The following is a 14,406-nucleotide window of genomic DNA, read 5'->3' as shown; positions in this document are numbered from 1 at the left end:
TCTTGATAATTGAGGAATCGGCATATGCGCTTTTGCCATGTTGTTGGCTGCCTAATTGACCTCTCCCGGGGCACGTCACGCGGCGGCCGTGACGTCACGGAAATCGCACGTGCTGGGCGTGGCCGGGAGGGTGGTTGGCAAAACATTCGGACCGGCGCGCGGCGCGTATGCAGTGAGGCTGCATTAGACGCGCGCAAAAGTGGAATTTTTGTTTACGTGTTGGCTTTTCTGATGCCGGTGGGCTGCTGTGCTCTGGGCTACCCAAATTTTGCGAGCAAAATCAGCGGCATCAGACTTTTCGGAGTCCCCACAGCGGTAAATTCGGCGTGTATTGTGGATGCGCGCAATGTGCCGAAGAAGCTGGCATCCAAAGCAGCGACATAGTCTGCTCTTACTCGTAGCAACATTTCGCATTCTCGAACTTCAGCTGTTCTCCAAAGCGCAGTCATACCGTCTACATTGGCAGTCCGCGCTGATTCGTGCAATGAAATGATACTGTTCATCAACCATCTGCTATCATGCAGCACCAGCAGAAATTTGCTCAAGTGAAATAGGGGGAGGGTGGTGGGAGCGGGAGGAGGGGGCAGACGGAAATTTTCTTGCTGCGAAATATTGTCATGTTTTCAGGAGGTAGAGCACTGTATTAAAACACAATGAATGCTAACCCGCTTAGGCGACGCGAAATAAATGTTTCGACGAGGGATCCGCTATAGCCGCCAGCTGCCTGATCGACAACGACAAGTTTGGTCTTTTGTTATGGGGGGATCTGTTCAAGACGAGCGAAATTCATTGCTTGTAAGTACAATAAATATTTACCTTGATCAATTATATTCTGCCTTGAGGATGCCGGAAAACTGAGATGCTTGCCGTGCTCATGTAGCATCGTGCCTTCGGGGCGAGATGGGGCACTCACGCGACTCGAAAAATGTGTTTGCCCTTAGCGAACAGACTCAGTGAATGTATTCATTTGTTGCGGCCTCCCGACGCTGGCGTATGCAGCGGGCGTACATGGACACTAACTTTAACTATCATGAAATAATGACTACCGAAAATATTTCAGTGCACTGTCGCAAGATATACGCACTAACCATATGTGGCTGCTATGTTACTCTCACAATGACGATGAACCATTTCGAGATTTCACTGGGGTTAAAGGTAAGAAAACAATCGGTCAATCTCGTAGAGAACGACATCATCGCGATATTGGCGATATTTTTATTGGAATAATTTTTGCCTTTTGCTCTTCATATTTTTGTTTCGTTGCTGCTTATTTTACTATTTAATCCTTTCATGCTTTACCTTTCCTTTTTCCCCTCGACATGAAATCGTGTGTACGCCACTGTCTCCGGGCGACGCAAAGAGACCAAGAACAGGGAGGGTTTAGCTGCCTGAGGCACCGCGCTTGGCTTAAGCGGACCTCGAAAGCAACAATAAATTAGTTTTCCTTGGTATGTGCCCGAACACAAAGAATCTTAAAAAAAAAAAAAACATTTTGGGATGCGTCGCAACAGCACCAACCTTCAGAATGACACGTTTAGGCTGTTCTGCCGCGCACTGATTATCCGAAAGCGTCGCCGTTCAGTTGACCGTTCGGTAAAGGAAAGTGTTGCGGAGGTTGTAGATGCGGAAAGCTACATGGAGGTGCGACGGCCACAGCTAGGATAGCTAGACCCCCACCTGCAATGTGGGAAGCCAGTGACGGCCCGAACCAACGGCACATCGTTCCTTTCGGGCGACCACAGAACAGGGAGGGGCGACACGCGGCCAGGCCATAGAGAAAGAAATACTGGTAAGAGTGGACACTCCCATAGAGCCCTGCGGCCGAATGACTGTACTGTAGTGTAGCGCACCGAGCGGACGGAGAGCCAAACTACTAACCATACTTTCGTACGTTCACTTTCGGTTTCGGTTTCGCGGACACCGATTTTGGCGGGTAGTTTGAAGGACTGGAAAGCGCTGCTCATAGCGACGGGCATCGGTACGGTATTCGAACGCTTTCATGCAATAATTAGTGTTTATTTGAATATATCATTCTCAGGCTTAGTGCCCGTATACTTTTACAAAAAAAAAACTTTTTTCTGAAAACGTGAAATTGCAATTTACAGTACCATTCACACTTGGTTAAGAATTCTGTCGCGTGTTCACATGTTGCCGAGCCACATAAAAGAGACACACCATAAATGAAGAAATATTTATTGCATGGCACTAAACGGAACAAGTTCAAATTGTCATCATTCTTTGCAACACACATATAATAATAAACAGTGAGTAATACACAACAGAGACAATACACAGTAGTGAGAGGAAAATACGTTTCCAGGAATGAAAAAAAAATGCACAAGTAAAGGTATCACAACCACACAAAGGATTTTTTCTCCACGGTAATTGAAAATGCAGAAAACCCAGAAACTCAGCCATCCACAGGTTTACTTGTATCTACGACACCCTCAGACTGTGTGCGCTGTTGCAGTCATACAAAAATATCAACAATAACATAATCTGGACACTCGGATACTTGCAACTGTTTACAACCCCTATCTCCGCAGATAATTTTCTTAGTCTGGCAATTTCTCCAGTTAGGATGTGGAAGAAGGGAAAAACTTTAGCTTTGATGACCTCGCTTATTTGATGAACGCTAATGAGATCTATTGCCTCGGGGCAACTTCAAATCAGTATCAGTAATTGAACAGAAATCCCATTTATGTGGAGATGCACACGCAAAAGGTTAAGAGGAAAAAAATCACCTTACTATTGGTTTCTTGCAATGGTGCATTTTCCCAAGAAGCCGGGTTACCTTACGAAAGCGTTGCCTTCCCAGTAAAGGCAAAGGGCCAGGCGGGGATATTTTAGGTACGTGCACGTAGTCAACCGACAGGTTCCAGGCTCGATTAAGGCACACAAATTCATGCCTTCCGCTGTCAATACGAACAGTTTAATATAAGAAACAGGGAAGCAGTATATGCTTCTCGTGTATGAGACAATGGTGGCACATTACAGAATCCCATAAGCATTTGACAACGTAGGTCCCAGCATGGTTCTCTTCATCTAGGCCAGTCCGACAACAGGCAGCACATATGGTGACAAACGACATTTAGCATGACCTCTTACCCTGGCAGTCTTCATAATGTAAAAGGGTTTTTCTGAATGTACTGTTTTCACAATATTACAACTAGCAGCAACAATAACTTGCGAGTGGAGTTTGGAGACTGTATACGCTGTTGTTAGTGGTTTTAATGATATGAGGTATGTCAGTGATAAAAAACCATTTGTTCCTTGAGTCAACGATAGTCTTTTCAGTGGTCACGCCTTATTGAGTGCCGAGACTTGCGTTAGATTTTAGGTGCTAATGGCAAGGTTCAATAGATGGAATACAGTTGCGGTATCCATCAGAAGCATCAATGAGGTAGCAAGAAGCATTGCAGGCAGTCATCAATACAACTGAATAACTCTGGGAGAACAGTTGGCACGGCCACTTCTGTGAGTCCTGTGAGGGCACGATTCATGAAGTGCTTGCACCATGTTTGGTATGACGAATGCAGCTGGCTGGTTGGCTCTGTCTTGAGGGCACCTGTAGACCTGCACAGGTGATAGGTGATATAGTACACAAACTGCTTGCAATGACAGATGATATGCGAATAGTCTGTAAATTTCACTGCAACTAGTATTCAAGTATTGCCTCCAGTGCATGCCACCTATTTAAAACACAAGTTCTCTTATTCTATTCAGCAATCATGCGGTCAAGCTATTAGCAACACTTAAAATATGGGTCTTTGTAATTTCGCAACACTGGTTAGGCACATTCTTAATGCAATTCACCTATTGTTTGGGTTAACAAGAATGATAACGCTGCTCACATAGCCTGAATCCCTTTGTCTTTTTTGTAAAATCAGGACAAAGAGCGAGAGCGAGCTGAACGTTAAACAAACCTGTTGCCCCACGGGCTCGCGAAAGAAACGCATCCCGAGAACAGGCACCTGGCGAAAGTATATTTGGGCGCTGTGTGGGCACCATGGCAAGCAGCAGTGAGCGTCGTACTGAGTACTACTGACCGCCAAAGGCCATGCCTTAAAAAGATATGACAAGAAACACACAGTTACGACTGAATAGGTGCAATCTGCGCAATACGTGTTTAATGAAACTAGCCAAAATATGACCAGAGAAAAGAGAGCAAACGCTTGAAAAAACGGCAAGTGTGGAACAGTTGTATGCAATGCCTGCGATACCGGAATTGATATACGATGTAGAACGAAGACCAAATTTGATGGTTTCAATGCACTGCCCACTCACCCCGCCTCGAGCAAAGCTGTTATCTGCCGACGAAAGACGCGTTTTTACCGTACCTGGCGCGCCAAAGCGAAGCGACGAGCGCGCGTTATCGGCGTCGGCGAGCGGGTTCGCTTTGTACGCAGGCAGCTTGGTATGCACCCATGTGTAAAACTTACGATGAGTGTACGGCTACTGGTTATGCCCAGATAAGCCAAATTAATGCAGATACGGCTACTTCGCCGTGTACGTTAGCCCGGACGGCTTTGCAGCGCATCACGGCCATAATAGCAGTAACAGTTGGCCAAGCTAGCAATGGCTAGCTAGTATAATACAACGCAGCCTGCGGCTCACGTAATTCAGTGCAGCGACAGCGCACAACGCCTGCTTCGCCTACGGACCGCCGGCCGGCCGGCCACTTCCGCAACTCACAGCCGTCGTTTGCGGCACGTACACGCTACGTGCGACGACGGGCGCGTACCGCTGGCATCCCTCAGCGCTAGATAAAACTGCACAACCAGCCTAAAATACCATTACGTCCAGCTAAAAAATGGCGTCTTACGCCTTTCCGGCGCGTTTCCAAAGCGCTTATCTTAAAGACGCAGCACTAGCTATGCCTCATTCCCTGAGGTTACTCAGTGCTCGCAGCGTTTGCAGTACAAGGAAACGTAAATATGATACGCCACACCAGCACTTTAAAAAAGAAAGTCTCACCTTTCGTTCAGGATGCAAACCCGATGTCGCAAATAAAGCGCTAGGCGTTTCCTTCTCAACAACAGAGGTTAGCACGAGGCTGCAGAAACGCACGTGCAAACGCTGCCGGAAGAGCCAAATGGCGGCTTGCGCTTGCGGCTTGGCCAGGCTTGGCGCAAAGAAGCCACAAAAATTTACATTGACAGCCATTCAACTTATTACACAAATAAAAATGTGTAGTCTAATGTGTAACAAAATTTTAAAAGTATAATATTGTGTGTTAGTTTATTTTAAATATATAATTTTTTACCACTTGCGCCGACTGCCGGACGGCGCGCGAGTCAGGCCACTCGGCCGCGATAAGCCCGTGTGTCCACTCTTCTAATTTTTTATTTCTCTATGGCCAGGCCGTGCCCTCGGCGCAGGCGCTTTCTGCCAACGTTACTAGATTACCTCTTTCTGCCAACCGCCACCTCACTTCGCGGCCGCCAGCAGGCGCCACCCGTCGCGCGCGTGCGCTTAGTGACGTCACGTTGTTTACATACAGGGAGAGGTCCATTGGGCGGACAAGCCTGTTAATACCGCTTAAGGCGAACAAGTATTGTACCATTTTCTGAAAAATGATGAGTCAAGGCGTGCGCATGTGTCCGAACGCCTTCCGCATTATCAGAGACGCTCAGCTGCGGGTCCTTTTGCCCGCACCTCTGGAGCTCGCTTGGCTCAACTCAGGGTGCGTTCAATTTCCCCTCTCGACGGCTTCGTTGCCGTCTTCGCGGACAGCCCACCCGTTAAAGGAGTACTGATACGAAGTTTTCGTGTTATGATTTTTTCGCTGCTATGCGTGCCTACCAGCCCACTAATCATAGAATGACAGACTAGACGGTCGAGCGCAGAGTAAACATTCATTTACGACGTCGTTTATTCGTGTCAGTTTCGGTTTCGATAAAACAAACGCCAAGCGGCCGCCATGACAGGAGGTATCACGTGACGTCACCATTCTTCCCGTATCGCTGCCGCTCTGGGAGAGCGTGCGCGCGAGCGACCGCACGCGCGCGCCCAGACCAGCTGAGGTCTTCGCCATCCCGAAAGGCCCGGGCAGCATGACGTCAGTCCCAAAACCACGACGTGTACACACGCCCTAGCAGCGCGCGCCAACCACAGCCAGCGCGTCGGCATCGTCACGGGAGCCCCGACGTCGGAAGTTTGGGGCAAGTAGCAGATGATGTCATGTCGGTCCGCTCTGGGCTTTCTCGTTCGGGCGAAGATTAAAATGGATTTTAAATGTTTTGCTGAACGGTTGCTGTTGAAACTTCCTGGGAGATATCTCCTGATGAAAAGGAAGCGTTTTACATAGTTATCTCAGCTTTGAAATTTCGTGTCAGTACTCCTTTAAGCACCGTTTCAATCCGAACGAAGCAGTCAACGAAGACTTTTTCGAGGAGACGGCAGCAAAGTCGGCAACGATGCAGGCTACCTTCCTGTCCAAACTATCAAGTGACGCCAGCGCCACCTTTTTGCGTATTAATTTGGAAACAAAAGCACTTGTTCTTGAAATATTTAGTATAATTTACCAGTGGTGAAGATAATGAATGGGAGGCTTAGCGCAAAATAGACGAGGACGGTGGCAAACGTAACAGGCGCTACTAACAACTGAGTTTATTTCGAAAAGCACAAACATATAAATAGCAGGCATGCTCTGAAGAAAAAGAAAGGAAAGTAAAAAAAAATTATTACACACATCACGGTCATCTGGCGAACATCACAAAAAAGTATGTGGAAATGCACTTTCCTTATCATAAATAGAAAGCGACGGTACACTTACGCACATGGGCCCTTTTCTTTTTATGAAAAAAGCCTCGGCAACCTCACGGGCGGTAGCATCTCTGCTCCTTTCGATTATTTTTGTTTTGTCCAGATTGGGTTTACAGATTGGGTTTACAGAATCGCAATCTTTACAATGTTGTGGCAAGTGTGGCAATGTTGTAAAGATTGTAAAGAGAGGGGGAGGGAGATGAGAGAGATGAAACATTTATTTTAAATGAAAGGTCTTGATTGGACTAGGGTAGGTTCCATCCTTCCAGGGTCCCTGTTTTCTCTGCCTCAGTCTTGGCCCTAAAGATCAGATACTTCCGAACCCCACAGTCAAAGCTGGCCAGAGCTGCCTCCCATAGCTCATATAATTCGGTGTTGGTGTTTACTGAGGGCCATATAATGCGACGACCCCAGGATGCATGGAATAGAGTGGATATTTCACCGCACTTATTACATGCGTTTGAGAATTTCTCGGGGAACATCTTCGATAGTCTGAGGATGTTGGGATAGGTGTTTGTCTGTATTTGTTTGAGAGACTGATGCTCTGCAGCTGTTAAGCTTTATCTAGTGGAGGAAAGAGAGCTATGGCTTTTCTTTGAATCTTGAGTCGCTCACCGAAGGTACTGGGGAGAAGGGTGCGTAAGCTAGGACTACTGGATGAGTGGTTGAGCGCGGCGTTGCGGCGCTCAGAGCGCGGCCGCAAAAGTTCATGTTTCCCATGCTACGAACGGTCCGTTCTCGTATATTCGATAATCTTGAGGCTGAGATCGCCGCGCTGGAGGAAGAGCAGTTCCTTCAGCTGTGGTGCACTCGGTTTATCCTTGTGGTGAACATTCTACCCTATTGATTGTTGTATTCGCGGTGATGTTTTCCGTTGAACTGTTGGTGTTGGCATCTACGGTGATCTGTCGGTGTAATAGTCGTTGTAGTAGTGTGTGTACTAGTGAACTGTGGGTAACTGTAGTTAGTGGTGCGATGTAGTCGTGAAGTGATACGACATGCAGTGTGATTGGTTCCCTGCTTGAGAAACCTTCTGTTCTCGATTTCAATATGTGGAACTATTATTATTTTTGGCGACCCGTGTAGCATTATGTACAGCGGGTCTTTATATCGGATGCCATTTTTAAATTCCCTTTTCGGGTGTCTTTCGAAGCCTCTGTTTGAGTACGTAACGCCGCGTGACTCTGTTTGGGTGCGGAACGCCGCGTAACATCGTGACTGCGGGCGAGCTGCGACGAGAAGCCCGGCCACTAAAGTGCTCTGCACTTGAAACATTTTATTGCTGGACCATATTTCGTTACTCTTGCCTATATTATGTCACTGTATCGCGAAATTTGAAAGTTAGTTTTCGAATATTTCTTGAGTTTTTCAGTTCAGAGACGTTTTTAGTGAGTGGAATGTAGCTGACTGAGTTCCCAAAACCTAGTTCCTTCAAACTGAACAAATTTGTATTTTGTCTTCATGTCTCTTTAAAGACCCCCACCACCCTCAATAAATATTCACATAATTTCTTGAACAGGGTTTCATTGAACAAATTGTTCCATTGAACAACTTTGAGGTGAAGAACAAGCCTAAAAATTGCAAATAAACTGCAATGCTGACGCCTGTCTCATTTTGAAGCGGAATGGCACAAAGTTGTCAATCGGCCCTTCAACACAATACACAAGAATGTCATGCGGCGGCGAGTACAAATACTTGATATGTGCCTGCCAACTTACAGTGCATTCCTTTCTCAAAATATTTTTGAAATCTTCAGAATCCTTGATAACACAAGGGCCGTACACGGCAGAAGCGTGCGGCTCTTATGCACAAACAGACCCGAAGATTTTTGTCATGTGGGCGTCTCTAAAATTATCCCATGCAATGACACGTCTGCCTTATGAAACTTTTTACACAGCTGTATGACTTCCGCTTTCTCAGACCGCGCTTTATTAGAACGCGAGGAATGTTGAGTGTCTTCCGCGAAAGTGAAGGCTCCTGCAAAGACCTTTATCCCGTGATTTAGTTGCGAGTTTGGAGGCACGCAGCGATAGTTGAGCGTTCCGTCAAAATTGTGCATTAGTGACAGGCACGTGTATTCGGATCTGGTGACTTCGGCGTGGCTTTAGTTGAGAGAAAAAACTCATTATCATTTCTGAAATAGAGAGAGAGAGAGAGAGAGAGAGAGAGAGAGAGAGAGAGAGAGAGAGAGAGAGAGAGAGAGAGCTTTATTTGAGAAATACGTGCTTTATTTGAGACTTAACCTAAAGCACCCTTGCTGTTTTATTTCTGTTAATCAGTTTTGATAAATCGGCCAATTCAAGACGATCAAACGTTTGGAAATTAGTTCCTTCATTTCCTTAGTTAGTTTTCCAGTTCATGCTGCTGATTCACTGAGTGCCGATGTTAGGTTCTCATTTAGCCTGCCTACACTAACCCCATTCTGCTCGTTCAAAAGAGATAATTTGTTTTCAAGAGTTATTTTAAACTTCTGCGATCTTATTTCAAGCGGGGTTTCTTAGTTTTCCTAAGTTTCGTTCTATCTCTTCTGAGATTCAGCCTTTGCTTGCATCTAACCATCCTGTGATCGCTGCTCCGAATCTTACTGAGCACCTCTATGTCTTGCACGATACCCGGGTTGTCACTTCGAATGGAGTCAATTTCGTTTTTTGTTGTACCATGGGGACTTCTCTACGTCCATTTTCTATTATTTCGTTTGTAGAATAATGTGTTCATTAACCTCAGCTTATTTCATGTGTTCATTAACCTCAGTTAATGTGTTCATTAACCTCAGCTTACCAGTGTAACTCCTCAACTGTTGCAATTGGCTATTCCGAAGTTTTCCATGCACTGACTTTTCTCCCATTTCCTTCTTACCGACCTCTGCGTCAAAGTCTCCCATCACAATCGTTAACTGCGTGGTTGCCTTCTTCATTGCTGATCCGGCGTCCTCGTAGTAGCTATCTACGGCTTCATCATCATAGCTGGTTGACGCATAATCCTATATTATGTTTAACCTGTATCGCTTGTTTAGCGTGGTCACAACAGCCGCGACTCTGTCGCTAATGCTGAAAAACTCCTCCACGCTTCCTGCTATTTCTCCGTGAATGAAAAATCGCGTTCTTCTCTTGGGTTCCACTGTAGCACAGAATATGCCCGCTAGTGAGTTCCTTGAAGTTTCCTGTCCTTCTAACTTCTCTTAACCCTACAATATCCCACGTAATGTCAGAGAGCTTCTCTAGTTGTACAGCTAAGCTCCCTCGCTAGTCAGAGTGCGTGCGTTGAACGTTGCCAGACTCAAGTTCCAATGGCGGCCGCCTGTACGGACCCAGAGATTCTTAGCGCCCTCTTCTGTATCGCTGTTCTGACCGCCGCCGTGGACAGGTGCCCTACAGCTGCTGGGGACTGAGGGGGGATAGTTGAGTTGGTTAGTCATGGTAGGTGGCGGCCATCTACTACACCAGGGTGGCCAGATCCTTCTCTGGTGAGGGAGGGCTGTTTGTGTCCCTAGGAGACTTCCTAGCATGGTTGAACCTTCCTAGTGTAGCCCCTTAGGTGTCCGGGGTGAGGGCTACTTCCGGAGCAGGCAGCACCCCATACCTGCATGGGTTTTGGCATGGGTGTGGCCTCCGCTTGGGGTGGTATGCACGTTAAATCCAAGGGGTCCTGTTTGTTCCTATATACGGGGAAAAACCGGACAGCTACGCTATAGCTCTATGCCAAGCTATAGCTTAGTTGTCCGGTTTTTTTTTTCGTATGCAGGAACAACGCGGACCCCTTGAATTTAACGTGCATACCCCAAGCGGAGGCCTACCCCACCATGTCATACATAGCTCTTTACGTGTTCGATTGCAGCATTTCGAGAAGCTAATCTCAGCATTTCTTGAATAACGGTTATGCCCCAAGCTTCCGACTAGACCCCCCCCCCCCCAAAAAAAAAGAAAACCTAATAACATAAAGGGACACTAAAAAGGCTGAATGAAATTTTGTTTTAATTGAAAGATCATACGTTTCGTAGCACTCTCAGCTTTTGTTCGAGGAGCAGCAATGCGTATATTACTTCGCAAATAAAGCGGGAATTTGTCTCTCTTCCCCTCTCTTTCATTTTTTCGGGACGTAGACATCGCGTCACAAAATAGGATCGAGACACCGGTGCGGTCTGGCAATGGTAGCTTTTACGTCACCAAACCATGGCCGACTATCGAGAATGGTTCTTTGACCGAGGAGGCTTGCGTTCGCTTTAATTATTTGTCGCCGACCGAACGAAAAATGCTTTTCACCGCTCCAGCGGCCGTTGTGCCCGTCTACACCAGAAGCCCAGACTTTATGCTGGCCACGAAGGCAGCAGCGACAAGGTCCGTTTCAAATATCGCGCAAGAGCGGCTGCCCGGCTACACGTCGCTCAAATGGCAGCCGTCATCTCAGCTCGTCTGGCGATCACGTCCATCTCATATTTTCCTCTCTCACGCGACGCGCCAACCTGGTGCGTCGCTTTCCGTGGAAGCATTCGCTTCCACGGAAGCTGCGGGTAGAATTCGCTTCCCGCATGTGTCTCAAGTCTTCGTGCCCGAACTTCGGAGCGGCTCCGCCCGGCCCAGACATTACAAGGGTATACAGCAATGGCTGCACGATGGACGGATTATTTATCAACAGCGGCTTGCAGCGAGCGGAAGAGCACAAGTTCGGATCGGTCGCATAACCCCCTGCAGTAAGTACCCTAACTTTTCACGGCCAATGAGGTTCGATCCGAGCGCGAACACACCTGACCGATAGCAACATCCGCGCACCGGGAACGGATTAAGAGAGAGAGAGAGAGAGAGAGAGAGAGAGAGAGAGAGAGAGAGAGAGAGAGAGAGAGAGAGAGAGAAAATCAACTTTAATCGAGCCCAATTAATGGTTAGTGCACGCAGGCACCAGACGGGGTGGAACCTTCTTCGCGGGTCCCATATGCGTCCAGCAGCTCCCGGCCCCTGACTGCCAGCGCGAGCTGGGTCGTCAGGTCGGGGCTGGACCACAAGGTTTCCCATCGCTCCCGGGGGTTGGGGTTGGGGAAGTTGGGGGAAGGGGTAGTGGGGGGTTCTTGAGGTTAGAAGCTCAGGCGGGTCGGGTCGCTTAAACACCTGCAGTGCATCTTGTCGCTTTGCCGCTTCCTGCCGCAGGAATTGCTTGCAGTAGTTCGGGCGTTCACCGTGGTACGTTATTGACTTCGCTAATTTCGCACCAATGCTTTTTTCAAACGAAACTGAAAGCATGATGCCTGACGAGTTTGAGGGACGCAGCCTGCCTCGCAGTGTATAAAATCTGTTTGCGTTTTCTCAAATTACGTCTGCTCGCGGAAAACTTTGATTTACATTTACTTTACGTGCTCAACCACTTCGGAACTGTTTATTTTAGGAAAAAACATTTATACATCCTTCTCCAATGAGCTCTCGCCGTGCACAAATATTGTGACGTCACAAACCGTAGGACCCGAAAGCGTGCGGGCGTCGGCACCCGTTTTCATGTTTCTGGAATTTTCTGCGAGTGGCGAGAATGGTAAGTTTGGATTCCCGGCCCCTTAATAGATCGATACAGGCCAACTTGTTTCCATCCTTTAGTGTCCCTTTAAAGGGACAGACAACCGATTCTTTTCGAGTATATCTTCTCTATCCCAAATGAAAGGGCATCACTTGAAACACCTTAACCCAAAACGGTTGTGCTGATAGCGCCCTAGAACTTTTGAAGTAAGAATTTTAGATCCACGAGTCGTACGTGTCCATCCAAAAGGATTGCCGGCAACCATGGCGGTGAGCCGTGCGGCAGCACACATTTAGATACACGTGAGATTGAGAGGGGTACCGTATCTTCGCGCGTATAACCCACCCTGCAAAAAATCCGCACCCCCGCTTTCAGCCCGCCGGAAACGAAAGAAAAAAACATTCTCGCTTATTGCCCGCACATTTGATTCAGGAAAAGCTGCACCAAAGCTACTGCTCAAGCAACACATCACATACTATGCAGACAGAAAGAGCGTATATTAAGCAAGTGCAATCGCTGCCATGGAAGGCTTAGTCAGTGTTACTGCGTAGGAACTTCACGGCACAACGTGCATTGCCATAAAGCTGCACTAAAAAAAAAAACCGCGTATTATCCGCACCCCTACTTTGCCACTAAAATTTTTGCATTTTGGTGCGGGTTATACGTGCGAAAATACGGCATTTAAAAACTTCTTCCCCGTTAAAACCACAGTAATGTGCAACCTTTCCTATACCTTCATGCGGTTTTTGAATCACGCGTTGAAATCCACGAAGCTTGTGCGGACACGTAACGTATACTGTCAGGCCTAGACATTACAAGGGACCACCTTTCAGGCTTCAGAAATTTATAGTGCGAAATTAAAATTATTTCCGTCTGTTTATTTAGAATTCTTTGCCCTACTATACAAAACGCTCGCTTTCATATGAGCTAGCTAGATGGCACGCATTCCATAAAAATCGGTTGTCTGTCCCCTCAAAGGGACCCTGCAACACTGTCGATAAGCGCTTTTACTCTTTCCTTCGCGTCTGTAAGCACTGCGAAAGCTACAGTTATCGCCAGCACGGAGCGGCACTGCGTGATTTGCTCGTCGCACCAGATACGCCTTCCATTTCTGCTTTTTTTTTGTGGCTTTATTTTTAAAGTTGCTATTGAAGCGCGTTCATTGCTGCAACTGAACGAAAACCGGCCAAAAGTCGCTACATGGCCTTAGTGACACAATTCGGACCGTCGAAAAACGTCAAGATTGGGAAAGAGAAAAATCTTTTGAGCGAGTTACAAGTTATCTGATGGGCATAGAGCAGTAATTGTTGGCTGAGGTACTTTGCGACCCCCTAATCTAAGTACTGGGTGTGTTGGGTGACTACGTTCAGCAAGTATTTAAGATTTCAAAAAGAGTTGAAGAAAGTGTTGCAGGGTCCCTTTAAGGCAGGAAAAGCGACCGCAAATGTTTGCTCGTATCACACACCGTGAGTTCACCCTGCGCCAACTTGCTTCTGGTACCTTGGTTTTTATTCTACGAGAAATGTTTCGGTTAATTTTAACTCCTCAGTACGTGGACTATCTTCCTTATGTTCTCCTTTTCTCACTTACCTTAGATTTTCTGTAGTCGTGCAATCACACACGCGTATGCAGCTTGCGCTCTACTGAAGCGAAGTCAGCTAAGCGTCATAAAACAAGTGCGAATCACATTTTTAACCCGAAAGTGTTTTATTCCCGGATACACGAAGATTTCGCTGACGTCAGTCCGTCACGGAAATGACGCCAGTACAACGAAGGAAGCGGTCTGTAAACGGTGCACCCCTGAACACATGGTCTTCTTGCGGGGAAGCAATCTTCAGTACTAAAGAGCACGTTATACTTAGGGTTGTTCGTTTTCGGGTTTTATATTTTAACACGGGGTACACCATTTTATGCCGGGGTACACCAAGATTTAACTGATGTCATATACGTCATAGAAATGACGCGAGTACACCTTTGCCAGAGCGACCCGCCAGCAGGTCGTTGCTTGCCAAGCACACCCACAAGACAGCCGCCGACCCGCAAATCATGCTTAGCTGCCGATTTCACTGCACATTTCACTTTCGTGTTTTACTGATTCCTATGACAGAGGAATCAACCCCAGTTTTTTAGAGTTATTTTGAC

The 14,406-nt window shown here is 47.0% G+C and overlaps 1 long non-coding RNA gene across 1 annotated transcript; it reads right to left on the bottom strand.

Moving 5' to 3' along the window:
- Positions 1 to 2,177: 2,177 nt before the first annotated feature.
- On the bottom strand, positions 2,178 to 5,304 carry LOC144138275 (uncharacterized). Its single transcript, XR_013315862.1, has 2 exons — positions 4,978 to 5,304; positions 2,178 to 3,576 (listed from the first exon to the last, which is right to left on the bottom strand). It is a non-coding gene; the product is annotated as an uncharacterized LOC144138275 (long non-coding RNA).
- Positions 5,305 to 14,406: the final 9,102 nt, after the last annotated feature.

Source organism: Haemaphysalis longicornis, unplaced genomic scaffold (assembly GCF_048455015.1).
Source record: "Haemaphysalis longicornis isolate Haplotype H1 unplaced genomic scaffold, Haemaphysalis longicornis Haplotype H1 scaffold_5, whole genome shotgun sequence".
In the NCBI taxonomy this organism is placed as follows: Eukaryota; Metazoa; Arthropoda; class Arachnida; order Ixodida; family Ixodidae; genus Haemaphysalis; species Haemaphysalis longicornis.
This window is presented reverse-complemented; position numbering and strand designations above follow the sequence as displayed.